The sequence below is a fragment of the Schistocerca americana genome, chromosome 4 (genome assembly GCF_021461395.2).
Source record: "Schistocerca americana isolate TAMUIC-IGC-003095 chromosome 4, iqSchAmer2.1, whole genome shotgun sequence".
NCBI lineage: Eukaryota > Metazoa > Arthropoda > Insecta > Orthoptera > Acrididae > Schistocerca > Schistocerca americana.
This window is the reverse complement of record NC_060122.1, coordinates 111,106,158-111,121,541: the sequence shown is the minus strand read 5'-3', so window position 1 is coordinate 111,121,541 and position 15,384 is coordinate 111,106,158. Positions and strand designations below refer to the sequence as shown.

General features: G+C 43.4%; 1 protein-coding gene across 7 annotated transcripts in view; it reads right to left on the bottom strand.

The window, feature by feature from the left end:
• The window catches only part of LOC124613149 (adipokinetic hormone/corazonin-related peptide receptor variant I), a 381,190-nt gene extending 366,249 nt beyond the window's left edge, over positions 1-14,941 (bottom strand). For all 7 annotated transcript variants that reach the window (XR_006979611.1, XM_047141769.1, XM_047141771.1 and 4 more), the window contains exon 1: positions 14,866-14,941. The gene's annotated coding sequence lies outside the window, so the exon portion shown is untranslated. The remainder of the gene's footprint in view (positions 1-14,865) is intronic.
• Positions 14,942-15,384: the final 443 nt, after the last annotated feature.

The window sequence follows — 15,384 nt, the reverse complement described above, 5'->3', positions numbered from 1 at the left end:
CTGTAACGAATCGTGCAGCCACGTCTCGATCCCTGAGTAAACAGATGGGGACGTTTGCAAGACAACAACCATCTGCACGAACAGTTCGACGACGTTTGCAGCATCATGGACTATCAGCTCGGAGACCAAGGCTGCCGTTACCCTTGATGCTGCATCACAGACAGGAGCGGCTGCGGTGGTGTACTCGATGACGAACCTGGGTGCACGAATGGCAAAACGTCATTTTTTCGGATGAATCCAGGTTATGTTTACAGCATCATGATGGTCATATCCGTTTTTGGCGACATCGCAGTGAACTGACATTGGAAGCGTGTATTCGTCATCGCCATACTGGCGTATCACCCGGCGGGATGGCATGATGTGCCATTGGTTACTCGTCTCGGTCACCTCTTATTCGCATTGATGGCGCCTTGAACAGTGGACGTTACATTTCAGATGTGTTACGACCCGTGGCTCTATCCTTCATTCGATCCCTGCGAAACCCTACATTTCAGCAGGATAATGCACGACTGCGTGTTGCAGGTCCTGTACGGGTCTTTCTGGATACAGAAAATGTTGGACTGCTGCCCTGGCCAGCACATTCTCCAGATCTCTCACCAACTGAAAACGTCTGGTCAATGGTGGCCGAGCAACTGGCTCGTCACAATACGCCAGTCGCTACTCTTAATGAAATGTGGTATCGTGTTGAAGCTCCATGAGCAGCTGTACCTGTTCACGCCATCCAAGCTCTGTTTGACTCAATGCCCAGGCGTATCAAAGCCGTTATTACGGCCAGAGGTGGTTGTTCTGGGTACTGATTTCTCAGGATCTATGCACCCAAACTGCGTGAAAATGTAATCACCTCTCAGTTCTAGTAAAATATATTTGTCCAATGAATACCCGTTTATCATATGCATTTCTTCTTAGTGTACCTATTTTAATGGCTGGTAGAGTACTAATATTTACTATCAAAAACTTTGAGTAGTGATTCTCCATCAAAAGGAGGTTCTTACTCATTGGTCTGAAGATGACCACAGTAGTGGTCGAAACCGGTCACTGTAATAAATAAATTGTGATCAAGACTGTTTTTGATAGTATTGTAACACATTGATGACTGTCACTCGCATAATGTATTCAAAAGTAATTCGCTTATATTACGGTAGAGCTGTGTCGCTCTGTCGCCAGCACCTCCCTATGCCGCTTTTCCCGAACTGCATGACAAGTGCGCAGCGATCCCATGCGAGCAGCAACTAACATAAGGCTGGTTCAGACACAATAGCCAACATCAGGGCCTCGTATCTATGCAGACACTCTCTGCAAGAGAATTAAAATTAGTGCTGCTCAGGCGGGTGTCGCCAGGGAGCAATGTCAGCGCTCTGCCTATGTTTCTCTCACCACACAACGCGCAACGGTCCTTTACTTTTGAAAGGAACTTCGTCATGCAATAACCTGAAATATTTCAGTTAAGTCTTATCCCATAATTGTGGGAGGGATTGCAGAGTCTTTTGCTAACCCATATATTTGTTGCAGTCTTCAGTCAGAAGACTAGTTCGATGCAACTCTCCATGCTACTCTATCCTGTGCAAGCCTCTTCATCTTCGAATAACTGCTGCCCCTTACAGGGGCTTGGCAAAACAATGTGGGCAGTGGTGGTAATGGGGTGGTTTTGTTTGACGGTCAACAACGCAGGTCGGTCACGTGTCGCGCTGGACTGTGCGTGTTCAGTACGGACTAGGTATCAGTGCAGATTGTTTATGAGTAGTGCACATTTCGTATTTGCATTCAGAGGCCGAGGTCGACGTCCAATGAAAGACCCAACAGAGTTCCAAAGAGGGTAGGTTGTGGGAGCCCGATTAGCTGGAGCATCAGTAACAAGACAGCCAACTTACTGAATGTCTCAAGAGCAACTGTTTCAACAGTCATGACAGCCTACAGAAAACATGGAAAAACATCATCGTGTAAACGTAATAGTGGGCGCAAATCAAAACTAAATGACAGAGATTGTCGTATGCTAGCACGAATTATGCCAAAACAACACAAAACTACGGTGGCTATAGTGACTGCAGAGCTCAATAGCCGTCTTCGAGATCCCGTTCCTATCGACACTGTCCGCCGAGAACTCCATAAAGCAAATATTCATGGACGAGCTGCGGTACCGAAACCATTAGTGATGACAACCAACGCAAAGAAGACATGGTGTCGGGAGCATATATCCCGGAGGGCTGATCAGTGGAAACTCGTCATATGGTCCGACGATACAAGGTTTTCGTTATTTCCAAGGTCGGGCCGGATTTATCTCTGGAGAACGCCAAAGGAAGCCTACAGTCTTGATTGCTTGATTCCAACGGTTAAGCGCGGAGGTGGAAGTATGATGGTGTGGGCAACCATGTAATGGTATTCTGCTTGTCCCATAATTACCCTCAAAGGAGTGAACGTTTTAGGTGACCAGGTGCACCTTATGATTCAAATGTTGTTGCCCAACAATGACGCCATATTTCATGACGATAATGCACCCTTTCACACAGCCAGGTCAGTACAATCGTGGTATGAGGAGCATGAAACTTAACTACAGCGTCTTCCCTGACCAATACAGTTCACGGACTTTAACATTATCGAACCCTTGTGGGCGGTATTGGAGAGCATACTCCAGAGCAGATTTCCGCTTCTCTTGTCACTACAGGAGATAGAAGATGTTCTGACTGAAGAGTGGCATAACTTTCCACTGGAGACTATACAATCATTATATGCCATCATTCTAAGAAGGACCGCAGCTGTATTACGGGCAAATGGTGGCCCAACCCCTTATTAATAAACTATTCCCAAGTAAGAACAGGTATTCACATTATTTTGCCTATCCCTGTACATCCTTCTGAAACTGTTTACTGTATTCATCTCTTGGTCTCCGTTTACGATTTGTATCCCTCACACGTCCCGCCAATACTAAATTGGTGATCCCTCGATGTCTCGGAATCTGTCCTAACAACCTATCCCTTCTTTCTAGTCAAGCTGTGCAAAAATTTTTTTTCTTCCGATTTCTGTTTAGAATCTCCTCATTCGTTATGCGATCTATCCATATAATCTTCAGAATTCACATTTCAAAATCCTTTATTCTCTTGTTGTCTAACGTCTATCGCCCATGTTCCACTTCTATACATGGCTACACTCTCTACGAATACTTTCAGAAAGACTTTTTAACACTTAAGTCTATATTCGATTATAACAAATTTCTCTTTTTCAGAAACGCTTTTCTTGCTATTGCTAGTCTCCATTTTATAGGGCACAGCGGGGCTATTACGTCCATTTCAACTGTAAGGTCTATACAATATAACATGAAATATTTTAAAATATTTGTGAATACAATAATATTATGGTATACTTATTGTACATACATTCCAGCATATAGAGGGTAGAAATTCCATATCCGTGATTGTAATAATGTTATGGTATGTTGATTGTACATACATTCCAGTATTTTAAACGGTCGAAATTCCTTTACACGAAAAAAGTACTAATCAAGCATCTGAAGAGGTCAGAAATCACGCTGAATAAAAGTGGTGGAGCTATGCCACCCAGTCAAGAGACTATTCCGCCCAGTGTATTTCAGTGTCGAAATCGCAAGCATTTACCACCAGTAAACATTTTTCGTCCTTTTTGCACCGACATACCCTTCGTGAAACCATGCAGTATTTTGCGTAACTTTATCCAGAGTAGCTCCTGTAACGCTTCTTACTGCTTGTTCCGTATCTTCCTCGGACCAAGAAGCACTTGGTTTTTCCCTCTGTTTGTACGGACCATCAAAGCAACCAAGAAAACATGTTCTCTGGAATTTCGCAGCAAAGCATTAGTAAAACCAATAATTTGATTGGGCGAAACAGCTGAGAAAGGTAGCTTTATGAATTTGCTTCAGGAGATTGAAATATATGCACATAAAACCAAATCACCACAAAATCTCCTCAATGAACAAACCAAGTTAGGCATGCAGCCTTTCTTCAAAATTTCATTCACCCGCTTTCCAGTTTTGTAATATTTATATATGCACATCTATCCCAACCCATTTACTGTGCTTTCAATGTATGCCATAATATTTCCATATTTGTAATATTTACTACGTACGTCTCGCGCTTATCATTTGCTTTTGTTCCAATGCATGCCATAATATTTACGTAATATCGCTGCAGTAACACTTTATAACTTACTGCTTTATTTTTTTACCTTAATTTTATTCAGATCTTTTTCAAGGTAAATAGTAAGTAACGTAACATTAGCAGTTTGTAAATATCTACTGTCACATGCACGTACATAATGAAATATCTCTGAGAGTGGAAGTCTTTGGAATTGTTATGGTTGTAATATCGCCATCTTTGTATTCATACCTCCACGTGACGAAACTTCTACGTGTGTGACGGGTGCGTTGCATTATGTGCATATCTACACACAAAAAAGCGCATTATACTGTTTTCGATGTTGCAAGATGATAAACAACCTGCACTGGAACGTAATGGCACGGATTCTTCATTGTAAGTAAACGAAACATCTTCCATTTAATAATAATAATTTGTTTACAACACTTAAAATGGCCGTGAGGCACAATTACGATCAAAAAGACGCTGTCTCACATCTTGTTTTGGTTGTAGGGCATCACCACCCCAAGGAAGTTTCGTCAGACGGGGAAACAAAACATCAAACGTAATGTAAAACGTGAACTAGCCGTCTGAGGATGAACATGTCGTTTCGAAACCGGTAACGGCGCTATTTAAGTAAATAAATAGCATTATAAAAAGTGGTTGGTTGCTGTAATCTTCTGTGTAAGAGTCAACTTATATTTTGTACACAGCCACAGGCTCAATGTGTCATTTTTTGACAAAATAGCACTTACCCATTCACCGGTATAATTTTATGAAGAGGTGTTAGAGTGGTGAACACAATCCTTGCCCACACCCTTAGGAATCCTCCTCGATATCGGTCTATTTCGACAATGTCTGATTCCCAAAATCGTATTCCGCGTTCCCTCCAGATGCGAATTCGCCGAGAATCACTCTCCAGATCAAATCTGGACTAATCTGTGAGAAGAATATTGGCCCACTGTTCGAGCGTCCAGATGACATGATGATGACTCCACTCTAGATGTTCCCTTCCGTGAGGATGGGTCAGAGGTACACACACAGCAGGTTTCCGACAATGAAGGCCACTCTGTCCAAGCCTTCTGTACGCCGTTGCCTCTGCACAACACATACAATGGGTGCTTGAAGGCAAGATGCCAGTTGCAGCGCAGTGCTAAGGTGGTACCATTGCACTCTTACAGCCAAATAACAGTCATTTCTGATGTCACCCGTGGCCGGTCCTGACCTCATCTCCATTAAACAGTTTCGGTCTCTACAAATTGTTCCCACATTCGAGAAACAACAGAACGATTCACATTGAGGCATCGGGCCACATCAATTTGCCAATGTCCTGCTTCGATTCTTCCTATGGCCCCCCACCGCAGAGAGACTGGTAGGCGTCTTCCCTGTGTCACAGTGCGCCGTCTGTGACTGTAGACACAACGATCGTGGATGTGGGTCTATCCGGCAAACACTACCTCGTTTGATATGTGCCATGACGTCATCATTGGCGTGATTGTCCGTTGAGCAGAATGCCATCTCCGTGCAGAACACAATCGTACGGACATCTGTTGACACTTTATGTGATTATACTGTGAATTAGGGAGTGGTCGGGAAAATGGCGGTTTGCTGCTTTAATTTTGGACGCCAGTGTTTCTGCCTCTTGTGTAAAATACTGTATCCTTTCGGCATTGACCTAAGTCTCGATTTGCTCAAAACAATGGAGCAGAAATGGAAAGCACCTTCAGTGCAATCGGTTCGCTTCTGTTTGTAGTAATTTCTATGGACCACTGTAACTTAAATGCAAAGACTGGTCTTCGGCATTCAGTTTGACAGACAATAAGAAATAATAAATGTTGAGTCTGCCTGTATACACTACTGGCCATTAAAATTGCTACACCACGAAGATGACGTGCTGCAGACGCGAAATTTAACCGACAGGAAGAAGATGCTGTGATATGCAAATGATTAGCTTTTCAGAGCATTCGCACAAGGTTGGCGCCGGTGGCGACACCTACAACGTGCTGACACGAGGAATGTTTCCAATCTATTTCTCATACACAAACAGCAGTTGACGGGCGTTGCCTGGTGAAACGTCGTTGTGATGCCTCGTGTAAGGAGGAGAAATGCGTACCATCACGTTTCCGTCGGATTGTAGCCTATGGCGATTGCGGTTTATCGTATCGCGACATTGCTGCTCGCGTTGGTCGAGATCCAGTGACTGTTAGCAGCATATGGAATCGGTAGGTTCAGGAGGGTAATACGGAACGCCGTGCTGGATCCCAACGGCCTCGTATCACTATCAGTCGAGATGACAGGCATCTTATCCGTATGGCGGATGGGGACGTTTGCAAGAGAACTGTTGTGGACTGACAAGACAGCCAGTCCACAGTGACGTGTCACCGAAAGGCACGCGCTTAAACTTACGCAGGCTGGCGTGAGGTCTGAAATAGGATACGTAATGAATGCTATAAAGAAAAGTACGTAGCTCCTGGAATACTTAACTTTAATCCACAATTGGTGAACATTAGTTTTGTTACTGTACATGCTTCATTAGATACATAGCAAAGGATAAATGGCGCCTTGCTAGGTCGCAGCAATTGACTTAGCTGAAGGCTATGCTAACTATCGTCTCGGCAAATGAGAGCGTAATTCTCAGTGAACCTTTCCTAGCAAAGTCGGCTGTACAACTGGGGCGAGCGCTAGTAAGTCTCTCTATAGACCTGCCGTGTGGCGGCGCTCGGTCTGGATTCACTGATAGTGGCGACACGCGGGTCCGTCGTATACTAATGGACCGCGGCCGATTTAAAAGCTACCACCTAGCAAGTGCGGTGTCTGGCGGTGACACCAAAAGAACAACCATCTACACGAACTATTCGACGACGTTTGCAGCAGCATGGACTATCAGCTCGGAGACCATGGCTACGGTTACCCTTGACGGTGCATCACAGGCAGGAGCGCCTGCGATGGTGTACTCAACGACGAACCTGGGTGCACGAATGGCAAAACGTCATTTCTGATGAATTCAGGTTCTGTTTACAGCATCCTGATGGTCGCATCCGTGTTTGGCGACATCGCGGTGAACGCACATCGGAAACGTGTATTCGTCATCGCCATACTGGCGTATCAACCTGCGTGATGGTATGTGATGCCATTGGTTACACGTCTCGGTCACCTCTTGTTCGCATTCACGACACTTTGAACAGTGGACGTTACATTTGAGATGTGTTACGACCCGTGGCTCTTCCCTTCATTCAATCTCTGCGAAATCCTACATTTCAGCAGGATAATGCACGACCGCATGTTGCAGGTCCTGTACGGGCCTTTCTGGATACAGAAAATGTTCGACTGCTGCCCTGACCAGCACATTCTCCAGATCTCTCACCAATTGAAACCGTCTGGTCAATGGTGGCCGAGCAACTGGCTCGTCACAATAAGTCACTCACAATTCTTGATGAACTGTGGTACCGTGTTGAAGCTGCATGGGCAGCTCTGTTTGACTCAATGCCCAGGCGTATCAAGGCCGTTATTACGGCCAGAGGTGGTTGTTCTGGGTACTGAATGCGTGAAAATGTAATCACGTGTCAGTTCTAGTATAATATATTTGTCCAATGAATACCCGTTTATCATCTGCATTTCTTCTTGGTGCAGCAATTTTAATGGCCAGTAGTGTGGTACAGCTACGTCACACTACTGTCGTGAGATCGAAAATGGACCAAACCTAACCAGGTGCTAACATAACAGCGCACTGGATCCATTTACGGTAGCGGGGTCAGGGTTTAGTCAGGTCACTGAAGTTGACGGCTGCGTCAGCTGACTCCAACACCAGTAGCGCGTAGTATTAGCGCCTACACAACAAATTCCTGTAAACGTCCAGAAACCACCTCACTCTCCCAAAGGATATTACCAGCTCCTCGTAACTTGTGACACCGTTCAAAATTAAAGGCCTATCAGACGTAAAATAAAAATGATGCCAAGAGTAACAAAATTCTTAATGGTTTCAAATTTAAAAATAGTGTTACCTTTTTTGTAACCACCACGTCGATCTAACCATACACAATATCGATGCAAGTTTCTTCAGTCCTTGTGCGTAGCATTTTGCCCTCTGGGATTGTCAACTTCAGTTTCCTCATTTGGTTAGATTCAAGCCGGTTTCTGGGCTATCGGAAGGAATTGTAGCTGCTGCTTTGAGATAAGGATTTCAACACACAGGATACTGAAAACTACCCCATACAAATGGCTGAATGAATGTTGGGGTGCGTCCTTCTGAGAGCATCCATTGTACATACTATTTAAGAACATTAATCACAATTTCTGTAAGTGGTTGACAGAACACGATTAGAATATAGAAACGAAACACTTTCCTGTTGTTCAGCAAAATCGTTATTTATTTGATCACGAATTGGGTTTCGGCTTTCTAGGGCATCGTGAGGGGACAGCTGATTGTCCCACAACTGGACAATGGCTTTGGACTTACACACATGTTACTGGCATGGACACATAAGGTACACCGTGTTTATCTCTGAAGAGTCGATAGGTGGCGTTTTGGCAGATTTTTGCAATTTCGTTTTTCTGATGTGTAATTGGAACCAGCCTAAATAACTACTACTCATCACATATTTCGTATGAGGCACAGTGTCAACGGAAAGCTTATAATTATATCGATTGTTTGTGTCCATTCGACAGAGCGGTCCCAGATTAGTCTAGCGCGATATTTGGATTATCGGTATGCATTAACAGGAACAGTTACACACGAGGAATAACCAGTAGTACAGCAGCGACTGAGCAGCGGTGCTGCACGGCGGTAGCAGGCAGCCCGGGCCAGGGCGGCGCTGCAGCTGTTGCACCACCGGTTGCTCTCCGTGTTCTACTGTCCCTGTTGTGGGGGTATGACAGGGTGACGGTCGAGAAAAATCGAATCTTTTTTTAAGTTACGGAATTCGAATGTAAATACATTGTCATCGCCTCTATTTATATCAATCTGAGTAATATGGCGTGTACTTCAATGCGAGATGCAGAAAACCCAAAGAGATTCTGGTCATACATAAAGCACACCAATGGCAAGACGCAATCGATACCTTCACTGCGCGATAACACCGGTGAAGTCACTGATGACAGTGCCACTAAGGTTGGTTGGTTGGTTGGTTTGGGGAAGGAGACCAGACAGCGTGGTCATCGGTCTCATCGGATTAGGGAAGGATGGGGAAGGAAGTCGGCCGTGCCCTTTCAGAGGAACCATCCCGGCATTTGCCTGGAGTGATTTAGGGAAATCACGGAAAACCTAAATCAGAATGGCCGGACGCGGGATTGAACCGTCGTCCTTCCGAATGCGAGTCCAGTGTCTAACCACTGCGCCACCTCGCTCGGTAGTGCCACTAAAGCAGAGTTATTAAACACGGTTTTCCGAAAATCCTTCACCAAAGACGACGAAGTAAATATTCCTGAATTCCAATCAAGAACATCTGCCAAGATGAGAAACATAGAAGCAGATATCCTCGGAGTAACGAAGTAGCCGGCCGGAGTGGCCGTGCGGTTCTAGGCGCTACAGTCTGGAGCCGAGCGACCGCTGCGGTCGCAGGTTCGAATCTTGCCTCGGGCATGGATGTGTGTGATGTCCTTAGGTTAGTTAGGTTTAATTAGTTCTAAGTTCTAGGCGGCTGATGATCTCAGACGTTAAGTCGCATAGTGCTCAGAGCCATTTGAACCATTTGAGTAACGAAGCAGCTACAATCACTTAATAAAGGCATGGCCTCCGGTCCGGATTATATACCAGTCAGGTTCCTCTCAGAGTATTCTGATAAAATAGCTCCATATTTAGCAATTATATACAACCACTAGATCACAGAAAGATCCGTACCTGAAGACTGGAGAACTGCTCAATTCACACCAATACCCAAACAGGGAAGTAGGAGTCATCTCCTGAATAACAGGCCTATATCACTAACGTCGATTTGCAGTAGGGTTTTGGAACATATACTGTATTCGAACATTAAGAAGTACCCCGGAGAAAACGATTTATTGACATAGCACGGTTTCTGAAAATATCGTTCTTGTGAAACACAACTAGCTCTTTACACTCATGAAGTAATAAGTGCTACCGACAGGGAATGCCAAATTGATTCCATATTTTTAGATTTCCAGAAGGCTTTCGACACCGTTCCTCACAAGCGGCTTCTAACAAAATTGCGTGCCTACGGAGTATCGCCTCAGTTGTGCCACTGGATTCGTGATTTCCTGTCAGAAAGGTCACAGTTCGTATTAATAGACGGAAAGTCGACGAGTAAAACAGAAGTAATCTCCGGCGTACCCCAAGGAAATGTTACACGCCCTCTATTGTTCCTGATTTATATTAACGACATAGCAGACAATCTGAGTAGCCGTCTTAAATTGTCTGCAGATGATGCTGACATCTACCGTCTTGAAAAGTCGTCAGATGACCAAAACGACTTGCAAAATGATTTACATAAGATATCTGTATGGTGCGAAAAGTGGCAACTGACCCTGAATAAGGAAAAGTGTGAAGTTCAAATACTAAAAGAAATCAGGTAAATTTCGATTATGCGATAAGGCACAAAAATCTGAAGGCTGTTAATTCAACTAAAAAAATTAGGGATTACAATTACAAAAAAACTAAATTGGAGCGATCACGTAGATAATATTGTGGGTAGAGCAAACCAACGTCTGAGATTCATTGGGAGAACACTTAGGTGCAACAGGTCTACTGAAGAGACTGCTTACACCACGCTTGTCCGCCCTATTCTGGAGTATTGCTGTGCGGTGTGGGATGCGCATCAGGTGGGACTGACGGATAACATCGAAAAATTACAAAGAAGGGCAGCTCGTCTTGTATTATCGCGTGAACTGGAGTGGCAATATTAAAACAAAGCCGTTTTTCGTTGCGACGAGATCTTCTCATGAAATTTCAATCACCAGTTTTCTCCTCCGATTGCGGAAACATTGTGTTGGCACCCACCTACATAGGGAGAAATGATCATCACGGTAAAATAAGAGAAATCAGGGCTCGCACAGAATAACTTAAGTGCTCGTTTTCCCCGCGCGCCGTTCGAGAGTGGAACGGTAGATTGACAGCTTGATGGTGGTTCATTGAACCTTCTGCCAGGCAATTTATTGTGAATAGCAGAGGAATCATGTAGATGTAGATGAAACCTAATTTGCTGGAGCATTGTTTGGTCGGTTTTACTCAAAATGTGAACGAAAGTTTCAATAGTCTCATTGGGACATAAGTTCCAAATATGTTATATGCGTCGATTCTGTGAAAACAGAGACCCCAGCGGCGATGCGCTCAGCGACGAAAAGCGCTATGAGGACGAAAATGAGGGTTATGGGGTCAACGTAGCAGAAAGCGGCCCTAGCTGGGGTGATAGTTATGATGGAGCAGGTATTGTTGATAGCCGTAAGAGATCAAGCTTTGTCCTCAATTTTACGTGAAACTTTAAACTTGTTTATCTCAAAACAATGTTTTCGGCATGGTTGTCGTCGCCCACGGTACAATTTTCATCCAATCTTAACGATTTTTGGTCTCCCTTGAAGCAAATTAAATTCTTTTCAGCTCTACGTAGCCGATTTTTTTACGTTGATATTTAGTATTTTTCTGGGCCAAAGAGGAGGGGTCCAAAAATGGCCATTTTTTCAAATATTTATAATTTGGCAGAAAAGCCTTTTTTTGCAAATTCCTTCGCTGAACTAAAATTACATCTGTAAGGGTCAGGGTGACGTGTTATTTTCATGTTTCAGATAACCACAACCCGAGTTACAGCGACAATCCTCGATCTACCTCCTTTCAGAGGTTCCTCTGAATAATTCCAATCACACAGTGAAGATATTAATATTTTTCAGCAAAAAATACCAATAAAAATTTCTATCCTTTATTCATTGCAACAAACCCCTTTTGTCTACCTATCCAGTACGGAGAAAAAAATCATGAATTTGAACAATATTTTCGTCCCACCCTGTCGTTCCCTCTTAAAGCATATCGATAATCGAAATACCGCACTAGACTTAGATGGTAGAGCTATATGCTTCTCGGATGAGGACGTAATATTCCGCTTTGTTTGTGTGCGGGAAACATACCTATGCTTTCCGCCGATACTGGACGAGATTTACACATTGCAAAAACGAAATTGCAAATCTCTGCCAAAACACCAGAGAAAATGGGCGTGACGGTTATTGGAAGGGATACCCTATACAAAATGCAAAGGCGCAGACTCGTTACAAAGGAAAGTATTACTTGTTTACGTTAGGCACTTATTGATAAACTTAACAATAAATTGGAATAATGTTTCCTTTTTGATGTGAAATTCATTATATTCCATAAATGATGGAAAATAATCTTGAATTAACTGTTTTAATATAGCATTTACGTAACTGAAACTTAAATTAACAGACAGAAAAAAGGAAATACTGTTTTTCCATTTAAAACTAAACAGGCGTACTGTATTTTCTGTAGTGTGATCTTTACGCTTTTCTTAACAGTGCATACATCTCAATGTAAGTGAGATGAGTGCTTTCCTGTTGTCCGAAAACTTTTTTAAATGGAATCACAGCCTATCAGACGTACCACTTAGAGTAACGGCTTTATGGTTCTGACCTGATTGGGGATATTCTACGGAAAAGGAAAAGCGTGAAAATGCGCTACTGTTGTTCGGTGGTAAACAGCAGCCAGTCAACAGGTACAAGAAACTGGTGCACTATTCCATATTTCTGCCGCATTTAAGATAGGCTCGCAAGAAAGTTAGTCTCGCAACAACAGATCGGTGTTTTATAACAATAACAACGTAGCTAATTTATTATTCAACAGCGAAGACCCAATGAAACCTTTGGTACAGAGCGGCGTGTACAAAACTGCCTGCAGGCACTGTGGAAAAGTACACGCTGGTCAGCCAGGCAGAGAGAGAGCTGTGGCAGGCAGGTTATCGGAATACGAGAGAAGCCAAAGATAACGAAAGACGTAGCCGACATTTGCGGCTCATCTCTGACCAGGAAACCACACATACGATGCAGACCGAGACGTTTTATATACAGCTAAGAAAAACAGAACGATGACATTACTGGGTATATATAGAAACCAATAAACATGAGGCAGAATTTTAAATTGGGTTTACACAACGAAACACAGTTTCCTTTTTCTCTTCTGTTACATCCTGTTTCGGATATGCCTAGGTTAGGTAAAATCAGTAAACGTGTTTGTTTGCGTGGCCATCCTCCGCAGCAAACACAGAAATATATGTTTTGTAAATAAAAAACGCCTTGTGTTGCTGCAGTGTGTTTTATTCTCCCATACGCGTTTCGACTTTTTCCACATTAATAATACATATCGAAACAAAAGTGTATCATAACTGTATCATCAGGTCCGCAGTTCGTGGTCTAGTGACTAGCGTTGTTGTCTCTGGATCACGGGGTCCCGGGTTCGATTCCTGGCCGGGTTGGGGATTTTATCTTCCCGGGGACTGGATGTTTGTGTTGTTCTCATCATTTCATCATCATTCGTGACAGTGGCTAGATTGGACTGTGAAAAAATTGGGACTTTGTACGGGCGCTGATGACCGTGCATTGAGCGCCCCACAAACCAAACATCATCATCATCATCATAACTGCATCATTATAGATCCCACTGAAGATGGCTCAAAGTGAGTACGGGAGAGTAAAACATAGTGTAGGAAGAGAAGACCTTTTTCTGTTTACGAAACAAATAAAACAGTAAACTCTATTTTTTGTCTTTTGTTTAATGTAACGTTAGCACATGACAGAAAACTATGCAGAGAACTGATACACTGTATGCTTCCTGATATTTTAGTTCAGTAAGAAAACTAATTTCGGCTTCATTGCATTCATCAGTACATTTGTAAACAATCACATTTATTTACATTTTACATAATACCTAATTTAGAAAGCTTTTTTACATTGGATGTTGTACTCACGTTCCGTCTTTGTAGATGGATCTATGTTAGCTTTGAATAAATTATTATTGCTTCTGTAGTTGTTGGTTGCTGTATTTTTTCAGTAACGTTTTAAAGCTGTTGGATAATTTCATGTTGCACGTGTACTGTAATACGTTTTTTTTTAATTATTTTGACAGTCGTGGAGATTCAAATCTGACAGCTAGTTGTTTACTCAAAGATATTTACATAAATATACTAGAAATAAAGCGGAGTAATGCTTAAGATACTGTGTTTATTAATATTTTCATAAAACGGATGAAAAATTTAGAATTTAAAAAAAAAAAAAAAATAGTCCAGGAAGTGATTGCAAGGCGTACACGAGAACTTCGTGTATAAAATTAGGTACGTTTAGTACTTTACAGTTTATGATTTGCCTGATCGCTGGATCTTAATCATTGCTTATTATTCGACAGAAAAATATAGGGGAGTCACTGATGGTACTAAAAAATCCACGAACTGTGCGTGTGTCTATTTTCATGAAGTAAAAACATTTATTGCCTCCAGCTCGAGGCGGAATCTATAAAAGCACATTTCTCGGTCAAGTATACACGAACAGAATTAGAGATTTCCACAGGTCGAATATTGCCACCTGGTTCATGGTTCACGATTAGATGAAAGTCGCGTTGTTGAGATTGTTTTTCGTACAGTTTCAAACCCACTAAATGTTACAGGCGAGCAAAGAGGTAACACGTCAGCTTGAAAACCCACAGTGCTGCTCGCGGCAAACTCGCAGTCGACACTTGTTCTGCTCGCCGCGAGGAGGCAGACCAGTGGCTGGCTGTAAACAAAGCAACAGGTGTGCACCTGTGGAGCACGCGGCACGGTACCTGTGCTCGGTGTGAGGCGATACGCCGCTGCCTGCTGGTAACACGCGCTTCTCGGCCGCCGTGCTCCTCCTACTGCAGCAGACTGGACTGCCTCGCGCCGCCGGGGCAGCTCGGTGACCCGGCTGTTTACAGCGCGCGCTATCTGCTCACCCCGGCCCGTGAAAAAGCGGCGCCGCAAACACACAACACACCAAATGGACACAGTTCGGCTGCTGGCTCAATCATCCGCGCGTCGAGCGACAGTCACACTTCTGTTTCGAATTAGGTCTGTTGATATTTTTAAATACATCGTGAATCCGCTATATCGATCTTTAAAAAAATATCATCACCGGCTCTCGATATATCGGGAAATACGAGGGTCTTTCAATAAGTAATGCCCCACATTTTTTTTTTTAAACAGACATTAATATACATAGACAAACGTCCTTGTTGGTGCTTCACATTTGGTGTTTGTTCTGTGCGCCGGTGAAGTTTCGAACCGATCTGGCTGATGGCAGAGCCGTAGTACAGCGTCAAAAT